The sequence below is a fragment of the Pundamilia nyererei genome, unplaced genomic scaffold (assembly GCF_000239375.1).
Source record: "Pundamilia nyererei isolate P.nyererei 1_Seehausen unplaced genomic scaffold, PunNye1.0 scaffold00058, whole genome shotgun sequence".
Classification (NCBI taxonomy): Eukaryota; Metazoa; Chordata; class Actinopteri; order Cichliformes; family Cichlidae; genus Pundamilia; species Pundamilia nyererei.
The window spans coordinates 2,558,298-2,570,820 of record NW_005187459.1 but is presented as its reverse complement, the minus strand read 5'-3'; positions in this window follow the sequence as shown (position 1 = coordinate 2,570,820).

Genomic DNA, 12,523 nt, shown 5'->3' with positions numbered 1-12,523 from the left:
ATACTCTTATCTAAGAATAAGGAGTTGCAGCATGGGTCGAAAATCAAGCACCATGACAAATACTCACAGGTATCTGATAGGTGTCACCAGAGCTAGTTCCCAAACTAAACATCTTTGATGATATTTGAGGTGTTTGTGTTTCTGGCATTTTCAACATCTGCAAAACAACGTGGCTTGTGTGTGCAATTTGTGTGCTTGGTTTCACTAATCTTACTGGGCTGCCCAAGAAGACTTTAAAAAATAGTCTTATTTACTCTTCAAATTACTATTTAAAGAGCTGCCTTGCTGCAATTACGTCCAGTTAAGGGATATTGTAACATTAGCTGCGTCTCTCAATCACACTGAATGTGCTTGGAAACAAGATAAATGAACAAAAAATTAAGTGACATAATCGTGTTTCATTTGAACATTTTAATATGTTATATTTATCTTACACATGATTTTCTTAAAATGTATGATAATAATAAGCTCCAGGATGGACCCTGTGGTTAGACTTCTTTAACGAACACCAACTGTCATCCTTTAATGTGGAATCGCTGTTGTTTGTACACAGAGAGTCTTTCTACTTCTATCTGCTTGAGTAGCACACAGGGTCTAATTAACATGTCTGGTCAGTAAATTGCCTTGTTCTCCCACCACAGCAGTGATTTAAAAAGGAAAAAAAAAAAGAAAAGCCAAAATGAACCGACTCAGCTGCTCAGCATACTGGCTGCACAAACAAGGAAGATGGTCTCGAGCATAAAAGCACTCCATAAAACACAAACCACTAAATACACAGCTATGTCCCGCTTCCTCGTTTAATTTTCCTTTGTGTCATTTAAGATTACACAAGATAATCATTTAATGTGCAGTTTAAGAAAACGAGGTGCTATGCACAACAGATTAGCAGTTTGTGGCGATGGATGCGTGCATGTGTCTCTGGCAAAGGGTATTCCCACCACTGGAATTTTCACAAAATTAGGCACCTCATTTTGGAATTTTTAAATGACTGCCTGGCAGCTGCTGGTGTTTCCAAGGCAACTGTGTGAATCTGAATGGTCGCTGTCAGCGAGGAAAATTGAGTGCTGCCACAGGGATACGTTTTACCCTGTGAGAGTTTACGTTAAATGTGGGTCAATCATAAGCTTCTATTAAGTCTTCACCCTGGTGAGGCATATTAATTTGAATTTTGCTTGCCTCGTCTGTATTCCATTAAGAGTCGTGCGCTGCGTGCTGGTTTGAGATGCAGTGTAACATGTGATGAATGTGTGGCAGTTTGAAGCAAGGGAGAAATAAAGATCTTTCACTGCTTGCGGGCTAATGGAAGCAGATGTCATCCTGCACTTTGCTTGCCTTTTGAGTTCTATTGTTGTTATTATTATTTTGATCAGGCAGCTCATTTAACGAGGATTTTTATGGGATGTACAAGGAATGAACAGTAATTAAGTAAAAAAAAAAAAGACAATAGTTTGTATTAAAGCATCCTTCCAGAACATGCAAATATGGATTTTATTCAAAATTGTTAGTGCTTTATTTATAGCTGTAGTGTGACAGCAGTGTGAATTTATCTCATCTTAAAATTAAACAGTACAAAGCATCAGATTATGAGCAATTAGCTTATAGGTTTAAAATTCCAATTAGCTATAGGTTTGGCTAATTTACTACCCAAACTGTCATTCAGATTATCAGCCTGGAGCAGGAAGTCACACTTCTGTGACTGGCTGTTTTTCAATTTGTGTGTGCTCAAATGATCTAAGCTACTGATTCATTTATATGGTTAGGTTCAAATATAGTATAACTTTCACCAAAACATATTCAAGTTACTTTTAAATAATGAACATGGGTTTAAAGTACAAGTTCTGGGCAAAGTGAGGTAAGTTTTGAGGAACTGAGCTTGATTAACGCCCAATTTTTTTCAGAGGACCAAAGCTAATTGGACAATACATTTAAAAGCTGCTTCATGTGGTAAAATGTCTGAAGTTCAATCCAGCTGTAGCATTTTCATTTGAAAACAGTGATTATGAACCCACTCCATGCAATTAAAGGAGCTCTCAGTGCAAGTGAATCAGGCCACGCTTAGACTAAAACAAATCAAAATCTCTTTCAGGAAATCAAGCCCACTGAAGAAATTAGGCAAGCATGTGATTATTCAAGTCCAGCATAAAGCATAGACTTCATCAAAGACCCTATAAAGGGTTCACGGCGAGGTCCAAAACAGGCTAGACAACTTCTTGGACAGCTCATGGACAGATGAATTTCATATCGATCTGCTCCTGAATTCCGGAAAGAAAATGTGGAAAGGGTTCACAGGTGCTGATAAAAGCAAATCTCATCTGTAAACTAGTTGGTGTCAATGGTGCTGGTTTAAAAGTGTTTAAGGATTATGTGACAGAAGCAGCTGGGTTTATAAAATTATGGTTTCAGCTCAGATTCAGCCAAAGTTGAATAAAGAGGGCTTCACAGTGCAGATGGCCAGTGACCCAAAATATACTGCAAAATCAAGTCAGGAACTGTTTTTTTTTCTTTTTTTCTAACTTAATCAAGCTTTATTTCACTTGTTGAAGACCAAATTAAAGTTGGAAAGAGCAGGGCAGCTGCAGTCAAGCCTTGGTTCGGCTTCACAGTGGAGGAAATGTATTGTTTACAATGCCTGTGAGCCCCAGATTTTAATCAGTCGCTGTATTCAAAGGATTAAAAGTGAGCATTTTATTTATTAGTATGCTAATTAATGCATTTGGACCTCTGAAAATGTGCATAAAATATATATAATTCCTAAATGCAATTCCCCCTAATCATGTATTTTTGTTCAACCTGTTGATTTAAAGCTGAACGCCTGTGCTTCTGTTGTGCATTGAATGGTTTGCTTCATCAATTGTGGTCACGTACAGAAGCCTTGGGTAATATCTCTCGTAGAATAAACTACTCTGTAAAGCACAGACAGGCTTCTCGCTCTGTAAAAAAGCCACTTATGTGATGTTTGCAATAAGCAATATTCAGCTGTAATGCCCTGTCTTTAACCAGAGATGGCGAACCAATAACTAACAGTGCCATTTGTTTTATAGTTGTGCCATTATTATCACATCTCTGTGAGAAGTATTGTCAAATAAAGCGAGTGCTGATTCACAGCGTTTTGGCAAATGCATTAAAGTATACGTAGATAAGTTATCAGACTGGCGTTCTCATCCAACTTTTAGTGAAATTTGGCCCACTTGTCTTGACTTTGCACTTGCATTTGGCTTTATAGTCTTTTTTTTTTCTATTCGAACATCTCACTGCTCCTCAGCCCAATCAGCAAAGACAACAAATCCTGGACAAATTGAGGTAGAATAGGGTGGCTCTTTGCCCGATGCATGAAACCTAGAGTCCTGCGGAGGAGAGGACAGAAACTAGTGTGACACTAATTGACATAATGACTCTATCACACACTTGATATGGACCAAGAGTACATAACAGCTGCTAGAATTACTTATCGTGCAGCTGCATATGTAACAAGTAACTAGAAATGTGCATGTACACTGAGGTTTCTTTCAAATTTTTCTCTTGGGGGAGCATGCCAGCAGATTCACTTGCTGTGGTTTCACGTCAACACAATAGTATGACCCTTTATTTATTTATTTTAATACCCCCTTTTTTTTTTGCATCCCTGCTCAATGAGCATGGCTGTATGCCATTAACTGTAAATTGGGTCGGGCATATGTACCAGCTCTTAGACACAATATTTACTGTCTCATAATTTGCATCTAAATGCATGTTGTTGTTGTTGTTTTTTATTATTATTGTAGTAGCATATAGTAGGGCATTGTTCATGGAATGCATAATTTCATCTAGAAATAAAAATTCTTACCACTCATCCAGAAAGCACAATTGTATATTGTATCATTCTTAAGCCACAGAGAAAGGCCTCAATAAATGAAAAACACTGAGGGGAAAAACACAATTGTAAGAATTAAAAAAACAAAACAAAAACCAAGAAGCTTGTTTTGCTGTTGAGATGTTGCCATCCTGTTTTGTGTATTGAATATGTGCCGGATTTGTTCACTTATGCATGTCCTAAAATTTAGTATGTGTAGAAACATTTGCATGTGTCACAGATGCACAAGTCTGCAACTATGATCCTACACATTGGTCTGTGAACTAGGGTTATTAGTGCAGTAGAAACCGTCTGCATCCCAAACACGATTACTACCAGATTTCAACTGAAACGTAACTTTGGAAATATCAATTAAAATGAAATTCAAGGAATTTAAAGTCACTTAAAATGTATATTTAATTGAAAATTCCACATAAACACAATTCACAGCTGCACTGGGGAATTTGGAGCCTATCCCAGCTGTCATATGTCAAGAGGCAGTGTACACTAGCAGGTAAATATTAATGAATTCCCCAACTTTTTGGAAGCGGGTTTGCTCATCTCAAGCCTTTGAGTTTATTGATCATTGCAAGTTAAACTTTATGGTTACATGCATTCTTGAAAACAAAATTCCCATTGATTCGGCCTCGCATAGATGCCAAACTAGGACCATCATTATTTCCACCAATTCTTTTCAAAGGGCCTACTTGTGGGGTGGAATTTCAGCGCAGTGAAATTCAGTATTTCCAACAGATTCAAATATTGTTGAAAAACTGTGTTTTGCAACGTGGCGAGATCTGCTGACAGAAGAAATGCTGGTTTTGTGGTTGCATCATTGCCTATAAAATTGTACCGAGACTCCGAGTCTACATCTCAATCTGTTGGAGTGACCTGAAATAGCCCCAGGATGTGTGACAACCACTGAACCCTGGCCCAGTTCAACCATTATTGGATCTAAATGGAGCCACAAAGAAGATGAATCTGAAAGCATAATGGCTCCGGGATGTAACAAACACATAGAGAAGAAAGAAGGGAGATAAATGTTTTAAAAGACCAAATTAGATCAATGGGGTGGTTTGTTAAAAAATGAAAGCAACGGATTGAGGAAAGCGCCACGATTCTTACATCTTATTCTACTTTGTAATTACTGCCTGTTTCCCTCACACATAATACGAGTTTTGACCTCATTCAAGGGAGAGGCTGCAGTTGATACAGTTGGCGGCTTACAACTTGAATCAAACAAAAGAAAGAGAAGGCTATGTGTGTGTGAAACAGAGGAAACAATGCCTCCAAAGTAGGAAAACCCTTAAATATATGGCAGTGCACTTCCCTGCAGCTGCCTGGCAGCTGTCCACATCAACATGAGTGGTGGAAACCAGTGCTCAGATCTGAAGGAATTTTCTTGATCACTAATAAAAGCTGCAAACGTTGTGCTACCTAATCATTCTTTTCTTAACATTATTTAAATGCATCTTATTTCTATAAAGAAAATACTACAGCTAGTGGAGGTTAGCATGTGTTAACCTTTAGTTGACCTCAGAGTCACTTGGTTAATCTGTTGTTTTCAAGCATCATAATTTGCTGGACCCAAACTGCCCTACTTTTTGTCCGTGGTAAAGCAGCTCCTCATTAGCCAAAAGGCTACTACACAAACTAATTATAACTTACTTATAATTAACTGTTATGCTCAGTCTTGCCTCAGCGTAACATTTGGGGAAACCATACACCGGCTGTTACAAAACAGCACGAGCTCAGTTTCATTTTCCCTCCTTATTTCACTTAATTATTAAAATTCTTGCTGGTTCGCATTGAGAATCCATTTGCACAAATTAAAGCAGGTATAAATAAGCTACAATAGAGGAAAAAAATACCACTAACTATCTATCCCACTTGCCTCCTCATCACTGACAACAGCCATTTTCCATTCTCATAAATGCTTCCTAAATGGATCATGCAAATCAGGCTATAAATTAGCGGGAGGGATCATGATGATGTGTTATCCATCTGTGGCATTGCATGTCCCTGATCCCACGTCTATAATTGACGATCACTGTCACTGTACCGCATTTTTAAATGAGGTTCAGAGTTGGCCCCAGTTGCATAAATTAATACACATGCTGTTACCTAATTGCTCTGATTAGCATGAGCTATGTGGCAAAGCAGCGACGCTAATCATAGCAGAACGTCTGTGCTGACTCAATTCAGTAAAATTATCATCAGTGGTTAAATATTAGACAAAGTGGTAAATGTTTACTGCCTTCCTATAATGTATCACACCATCTTTTGTCTTAGAATAGGATAGAATAGTGCTTTGTTGTCATTGTACATGTACAACGAAATTGTGGGTGCTCCACACAAACTGTGCTGCAATAAAATATAAATAGTAGTCAGCAGCAATGAAAAGCAAACAGGAAAAAGGGATATACACAAAACTAGAGAAATATATACAAATTTAAGGAAAAGACACAGATTAGAGAACAAGTTGCAAAGTGCAAAGATTGGTGGGGTGTGGGGGGGATAGTGTTTGTTAACGGTCCGAATAACCCAGGGGAAGAAGCTGTTTATGAGCCTGGAGGTGTGGGACCTGATGTGGGAGTCACAGACCAGACGACAGTGGGTCAAACATGTGGTGGGCCTGCCTCCAGGGGTGGCAGAGGGTGAGGTGGGGGCCGAGTCAGACTGATTGAGGCAGGTTGGTGAGGAAGTCTCAAGGAGCAGGTGGCAGGGAATCTGAAGGCGGTCCAGTATGGTGGTGAGGATGTCTGGGATTATGGTGTTGACCCCGGAGCTGTAGTCCACGAAGAGCATTCTCATGTAGCTCTTCCTGTTCTGCAGGTGCTTCAGTGCTCTGTGAAGGGTGATGACATCCTCTGTTGACTGATTTGCTCTGTATACGCAAACTAGTGGGGGTCAAGGGAGGGTGGTAGACAGTCTTTGATGTGCTGAGACCAAATGCGCTCAAAACACTTCAGACGTGAGGGCTATAGGTCTGTAGTCATTGAGGCTGTCTATTCAAGTCTTTTTGGGGATGGGAGTGATAGTGGAGGCCTTCAGACAGGTGGGAATGGTGGCATCAGTCAGGGAGAGGTTGAACAGCCTGGTGAGGATTCCTGCCAGTTTGCGTATGCAAGCTTTAACCACAGTCTCTGGGCTGGCAGCTCTCCTGAGGTTCACTGCTCCTAGTCTTCTCTTGACCTCGTGTTCCTGGAAGGAGGGAGGGAGGGAGGGAGGGAGGGAGGGGGGCTTGGATCAAGGAAACCCTGTATCGTCCTCCTGTAGGCCTCCTTTGCCTGTTTGATGCCCCTCCTCAGATTGACTCTGGCAGTGCTGTACAGAGAGCTGTCACTCAGCCCTGGAGGCTGAGTTCTAATCGGAGCCTGTACTTCACTCCTCATCCAAAGTGTTCGGTTAGGAAAAACCCGTATGGTTTAAGTCACTGTCACATTCTCTACTCAGCACACATAGCAAAGGACAGAATGATTGAAAGTCTCCAGGTCCTGTGTTTAAAAACAGTGATTTACATTTGCATCAAACAGTGGCTTGAACTATAATTACATTTACATGAGAAATAGCCCAATTCCTAATAAACAAAAGTTTCATTATATACAGTCAATAAAAGTTATGTTTATAAGTAATTGATAGTAGTTTTAATATCTAATGACCCAATTCCTTCCTTTTTTTCAGTTATTCTAATGTATTTGTAGATATATTTTCCATATACCCTGTATTTTTGTTTGTTTTTGTGAAATAGTAAAAATAAAGAAGTTTGACAACTTTATTTAGTATTAATATTACTTGGGGATTTAAATTGAAGGTCAACTGATCAGCTGCTTTAATGCCAAAGTGAACTAACCGGTTTTGTTTTTAATTTTATGGTATATTTTCTATTTAAACATTTTGTCCTGAATGATATCAGTACAGAAATCCAATTACTGGTGATAATAACTTTATTTTGCCAAATTTTCGAGATAAACTAGATTGTGTTACCACTATATAGGCAGTTATTGAGTAATATGGATTTGATAGCATCTTAAAAGAAACCTGCACTGCAAACAGGAGCAATTAATTACAGACACAAAGGGCTGTCGATTAGCAGCAAATCCACTGATATACTGGCCCTGATTACTTATCTCATATATAAGCTACTTTCATTATACTCTGTATGTGTTATTTTAAACACATCCTGACCTGCTCAGACGTGACCAGCTGACAGACAGAAGAGGAAGTTGATATTGGCTCAATTTAATGTTACAAATTAATCTAAAGCAACTTTGCAATTCATAAATTACTTTTTACATCAAAGAAATTCAGCCGAAACCCTTCAGCCAGAGTAGAATGGACCAATGAATAAATTTTCATGGGAATAAAGCAGATACAGCAATATCATGAGTGGTCCATGTCTGCTTCTTTAGCTGAACCCTTGCTAATGCATGACTCTCTTATTGATGGTATCAGTTCATGCATACCTTCAGTAATTCATTCAAAGTCTTTTCTGTGGTGCAGAAGCTAGACCTCAAGAACTGCTGATAAGACACTAATATATACAGCTAGGGAGGCAAGGGAAAATAGTCTCCACACTCCAGACAAGACTCGGATGACAGATTGCCACTTTAAACACTTTTCGCTGCCATGTTTTGCTAGCTTAACATGCTACTGAAGTGCAGATATGACATTAAATGACTAGGGATTCTGTGGTTAGTGGATAAAGATGGAAGCTCATCACCAGGCCTATCAAAACCACCCCAACAGATCAGACATAAGCCGGTTGTTAGGTGTAAAGTTCGTTAAGGTGACTGTTAAATAAAGCTAGAGGTGCAGTTCTACAGTTAGCCGCTACTATGTCAACATCTCTCACACAACCATAAAATACATTTCATGCAAAGCTATCCCAGGCCTTATTTTATAGGTTTGCATTAACAGATTACTCATAATATGTAGTGTAAATATGCTAAAAATGCAGTGTTAGATCAGAACAACATACCTAATATCTAAAATAAAACAATAGTACACCAAAATGAACAATCATAGTTGGACTACTGTAAATGTAGGACACACATGTGCAAACCTGAAATATTGTTGGTTTGTTACAATGGTAACTAACCACAAAGTATGAGCGAGTGCCTGAGTGCTAAATGAGACATTGACCTGTGTTTTAGGTAAATTTGCCAGTCATGGGGTCATTACATATCATATGATATTATTGCACGGAGACAGTAATAACAGCTGGTGAAGCCTTTGTTCATCAAATCCACCATGAAAGATTCAATTTCACCATCCCGTGTCATCAGTGAGGAACATGCTCCAGCTTCCTCTATCACAGCAAGACACAAACCCAGCTTTTGTGCTCAGTTGCAGAAAGGGAGCGATCAACACCCTAACCCATTGTGCTGTGATGCCAATCCAAAGATGTGCGCGTGTGACATTCGCCCGATTAAATTCAGCCATGACCCAACAAGCAGAATCCAGCAGCTGCAGACATCAGCAGCTGGGCAAGACAGCAAATTTCACTGACAGCAGGAATGAGCTGACGAGGGCCAACTCTGTGTTTATAGACAAGACATACACCATAATCCAACTCACATGAGACAGCTGAAAGATAAGGAGAGAAATAGCAGATGGCAGTTCTCTATTACAAAAACTTCACAAATAGAGAATTTGTTTTGCGCCAGGGATGTCATGTTACTATATTATTGGAATGGATGCTGAAGTTTGAAGTTCATTTGATAAGAATCGGTCCTGCCTGACGCCGTATTTCCAAGGGGTTAGAAAAATTAGTAATGATAATAGAACAGACCTTAAATTAATATAAGTCAATTAAAAGTAAAAGCAGATAAAATAAGAAATAAATAGATAATGATATATTAGCATGGTTGCCATACAGCAAGAAGGCCCTGAGTTCAGCGACCCCCGTGACCCTGAAAAGAAGTGAATGGATGGATAATTTAGGAGATTAAAAAAAGAGTGATTTTTGGCAAATAACATTCAGCTAAAAAAATAAATAAATCAAAAGATGACTCCTTTAATTACATCATTTTAGTTGTATTCAAGTTGGCATCACCACATTTTTTAACCTTCTAATTTTCTTTGAGTGCAAAAGTGTCTTTTTAAAGAAAATTTACATATGAAGTGTTGGAGCACTCGTGTCAGACAAACAGTTATTCTTTAAAAGGACTTTCTACGGCTGCCTGATGCGCCGGTGCTCTTTTCCCCAGCGAAAAATCAGACATGCAAGCTGTCAAACGTTCAATACAAAAATGACAACCCGCACTGTACCTTAAAACTCATGTGTTGGTTCCTTTCTCTGACAAACACTCTCACCCGAGATTTTCTTTTCTTTTTTCGGTCCGCCTGCCTGGAAGGAACTGCCAGCGGTGCCAAAGAGCTTCACAGTGATTTGAATGCCTCTTTCCTTTAGAAATGTAATTTGGATTGACAGGTTTTATTTTTTAGGGTTTTTTTTAGTCATGTAAAAAAAAAAAAACACATCAAAAATTAAAAAAAATAACCAAGTTTTGAAGCGATGCCAGCACACATATAGTTTGTCAAGTTGTTCGATGTTCGAAGTGGCAGAAGTAACACATAAAAGGCACTTTCATATGATGTAAGAGCATTTTTTTGTAGTTAAAAAAGTGTTTATTTTGCCCCATGTGTTCAAGACTTATACATATTCACAGTTTTTGCATGGTTTTCCTAATTAAATAAACTTTGTTGCTTAATTTTAGCAACAATTAAACAAGACGGACTGTTCTGTAATTAAATACTACTGGGCAATATTGTTGAACTGATCTCTCTGTGACACTATCGCCAACCTACTGTATACAGTACCCTTAAAAGAGGCTTTTTACAGAGAAAAGATGACAATTTGGTGATGTTCAGCCTGGTTTAATCAAAACTCATTCACTGGGCCTGCCAAAACTGTGTTTTAGGTACCAGCATGTTAAAGAGGCCTGCTACCCATCACTATTTTATCACTGAAGTGTTGAGACTGCACTCATGAATTTTTCTTGTTTTATGAGAACTGAAAATGTCCTTTCAGCAAGACGTCCAAAGTTATTTTTGTTATCTTTGGAGGAATGTAATGGAAATGTAAGACTATGCTGCTTCTCTGTGTCAAGTTAACCACACTGAATGAAAAGCTCCATATTGTCTTGTTTTCTATCTATCTATCTTTTAGATATACCACATGTTGATGTACGAGTTTATTACGCAGTGATTTCTGTGGCAGATATAAAACAAAAATTCTAGGCTTGCAATCCTTTTTTGGCAAAAACTGTGCAGACTGCTATCTGACTGCTATCATGCAGGCTGCGCTGACGTTTAACCACCTTGCAAAGGACAGCCTGTCAAAAACAGATTCTTCATGTTTGTTTGCAAAAATCTAAATGTAAATATCAGCCAGGCTAAAGGCAGACGGTTGCAAAACTTACGCAGTACATTTGGGTTCATTATGAGGTCATCCCCCCAAGGCTGAGGGATTACATTTTGAGGTATTAGCGTGATCAATTTCTGTCAGCCTGGATTTGTACAACCATTTCTCACCATTGAGAAATCAAATAGGAAGCTTTTATCAAATAATTGCTCCACACTGAATCCCCTGTTTCCTACAGTGGTTCTGTGTTCCAACTTATTAAAGATGCCTGAGTTGTGTGTCAAAGCACAATGTCATTTTGAATGCTGCACAAATATTTTCATCACCATCTCCGGATAGAACTTCAAATGGGGAAGAAATATTTTTAATTTCTTCCTCCTTTTAACTGTACAGTAAGTTCTGGTATCTGTCGAGTACTCTGGATTATGAAATTGTTTAATTAAAACAGACAAAATGTAAAGGAGACTATCACATTTCAAGCCCAAGCTGAACACAGCTGCAAACACAAAAAGAAGCATGTTTTTCCATGTCCAAATGCCTCTCCCTGGAGAGTGTTTTGTTAGCATGGGTTGTGCGTGTGCACAAAGGTCTGATTCTCCTTCTGATGTTGTATTGAGGTTGAGACGCTTACGCTTACAAATTGTACATATTGCACCTGTACATGCACCTGAAAATACATCAGTGGTTCATATGTTTTTGGCAAATTAAATTATTGTTATTGCTCCAGTAATGTAATTTTAGCCAATGACAAGGCCATTGAGTTTCTGGAGAATGCGATGAGATTGTTGCTAGAGCTGGACTTAACCTGTTGCATTGCTGCAATGCATTACTTTCCATTGTGTGCTGTACTTGTCTAACAAAGTTGAAGGGACTTTACTTTGAAAATCTGAGATATTATTTTAGCATTGTGATAATTGTGTAAAATATACAATTAACAAGAGATTTTATTTAACAGAATTTTGGAAAGTATACTGTTCTTTCAATGAGAACAGTGTACTTTATTTTGAAAATCTAACATACATTAGCATGTTTGTTGCCTACTTTTTCATCAGTATAAATGTGTGAGGAAGAGGCAGACAAGAGCAGCTTTAAATTGTTTATATACTTGTGTCTAGGTATATAAACATATATAAACAAGTACATATGTGTATATTCTTTTACAGCTTCAACATTATATATACTTGCTTTCTTTTGTCCATACAGTCAGAGACACTGACAGACAGATGATAAGTTGCTTTATGTCAATTTCAGGGAATGCGCTTACAATGCTTGTGCTTGTCATTCTCACAGAAAACAGAGTATTAGACGTGAACACACATGACAGG